The 2,073-nt window shown below is 51.1% G+C and overlaps 1 long non-coding RNA gene across 1 annotated transcript; it reads left to right on the plus strand.

Annotated features, from left to right (window-relative positions):
- The first annotated feature begins 230 nt into the window (after nucleotides 1–230).
- LOC137894266 (uncharacterized) lies at nucleotides 231–1,736 on the plus strand. The gene is made up of 3 exons (XR_011105476.1): nucleotides 231–306; nucleotides 1,074–1,209; nucleotides 1,379–1,736. It is a non-coding gene; the product is annotated as an uncharacterized lncRNA (long non-coding RNA).
- The last annotated feature ends 337 nt before the right edge of the window (nucleotides 1,737–2,073 follow it).

Raw genomic sequence — 2,073 nt, forward strand, 5'->3', positions numbered from 1 at the left:
GCTACTTCCTGTATGGAAGGTGCCAGCGACACACTTCCTCCAGATTCTGATTCTACACATCACGGAGATGGCCCGGTGCTGTTTTCAGGCCCGCAGCGGCATGGGAAGCCAAATGAGGGCCAAAGAGCAGACTGTGTGTGGCCATGTCAACAAGTCGAACCGGCGGACTCCGTTTCCCAGCAGCCCAGGGGCCCGGCGCTTTAAGTGACGTACATATATTCCACGAAAAACGCGGACCGGCCGCCGACGAAAGTGACGTAAGTATTTTCCGCGAAAAGAGTGTGACTCCGCCGAAGCGACGCGCAGGTAAGATGGATAATTTATGACATTTCGGTGCCCGCCGCGGCCGATCTCGTGGATTACGTCGACGGTACAGCCGGTGTGCTTGTGTACTGCGGCGAAGACGAGGCGTTAGCCGATCTTTGATAGCTTTTACCCTCCGCGTACGGCGTTAACGTTAGCAACGGAAGTGACGTCTTATTCACGGGAAAACGGCGGACGCCAATCAAAGGTAATACCCTTAAATTGCGACACTTTGGAGATGGTACGGGACGGGTTCCTGCGTTGTGTTTCGTGTACGATGAAGACGAGGCGTTCAGCGATCTTTAATAGCTTGTATTCGCCGTGTACGGCGGCCTTAGCATTGGCCAGGCGTCTAGGTTCGTCGTGCGCATGCGCGACCCCCGTTGCACGCTGGGTAACGGAGTCGTCTTCGACGAGGCGACTCCAAATCCTGCCCGACACGGTTTTGAGCTGGAAATCGCTGGGCGAGGGGAGCCGCATCTGCGGTCTTCGAGTGCCCCCAACTGGTCGAAAAGTATATCGCACAGCTTTATGTGTTAGTGTTTGGACCGGCCGTATTAAATACACAGTTGACGCCTTTGCTGTTCTGTGTACTTGTTTATTATGGAAATACACGTTTATATATCGTGCTACGTATCGAGACGGCTTCCAGAAATATGTGTTTTTGGACCGGCCGATGCGTATTAAATACACAGTTGACGCCCTTGCGCTTGCTTGGCTCGTTTGATTATTAAAATACATATCTGTTTAAGATCGTAATATACTTTAAGGGTGACGGAACGCCAGGCGCCGTGCGCCGCGGAGGAAACCGCAGAGGCTTCGTGGGCGAGGCGGCCGGGTTTAGGCGCTCAAGAGGCGGCCGAGCCGATTTGAGGAGCCGCCGTGCGCCGCGGAGGAAACCGCTGGGTACGGTCTTCGGGTGCAATATGTGTTTGGACCAGCCGATGCGTATTAAGTACACAGTTGACGCCGTTGTACTTGCTTGACTTGGTTTATTATTAAAATACATAAATGCATATTTATTTAATATGGTTACATACTTCCAGGATGACTCGGTTACTACTTTTTTCGACAGTTGATGCCTTGGAGGATCCTTCCTGCCTTTGGAGCACCCGTCCTGCCACCTGTCCAGCCGTGGAGGATCCGTGCAGTTCACTGTTCTGTGTATTACAGTCTATTCTGTGTATTAAGGTGTATTCTTGCAAACACTTGTACTTCATTTGTGTATAATCAACTGTCTGTAATCTTGCTAGCACGGAATGGTTGTCCAGATTTTGTAGATCGTTCGTGCAGTACCGACCTGCATGTGGACGACCTGTCCAGCCTTTGGATGACCCGTCCTGCTGTGGACCCCTCTTGCTGTTGAGAACCCGTCCAGCCTTGGAGTACCCGTACAGTTCAATATTCTGTGTATTAAAGTTTATTCTTGCAAACACGTGTACTTCATTTGTGTCAACTGTCTGTAATCTTGCTACGATGTAATTATTGTCCAGATTATGGAGGTAAGTCGAAGTGGTCGCGGGATTTCTACCCTGAAGGGCCCCGGTCCCGGATTTGTACCCTGCAGGGCACACGCCGCGTGAAATATGACAACAATCCACATCTCTACTGTATGCAGTGACTCTACAATGCTTAGTTAACCCCCCCACCGTCAGCTCAGCTGTTCCCGAGGGACTGCGCTGGTTTGAAAATATCGTCTTCGATGTGCAAGTACTAGCGGGTACGGATAATGCACAAGATTGTCCTTAACGTGTACTTACGACCGCGGTA

This window comes from Brachionichthys hirsutus, chromosome 5 (assembly GCF_040956055.1).
Source record: "Brachionichthys hirsutus isolate HB-005 chromosome 5, CSIRO-AGI_Bhir_v1, whole genome shotgun sequence".
In the NCBI taxonomy this organism is placed as follows: Eukaryota; Metazoa; Chordata; class Actinopteri; order Lophiiformes; family Brachionichthyidae; genus Brachionichthys; species Brachionichthys hirsutus.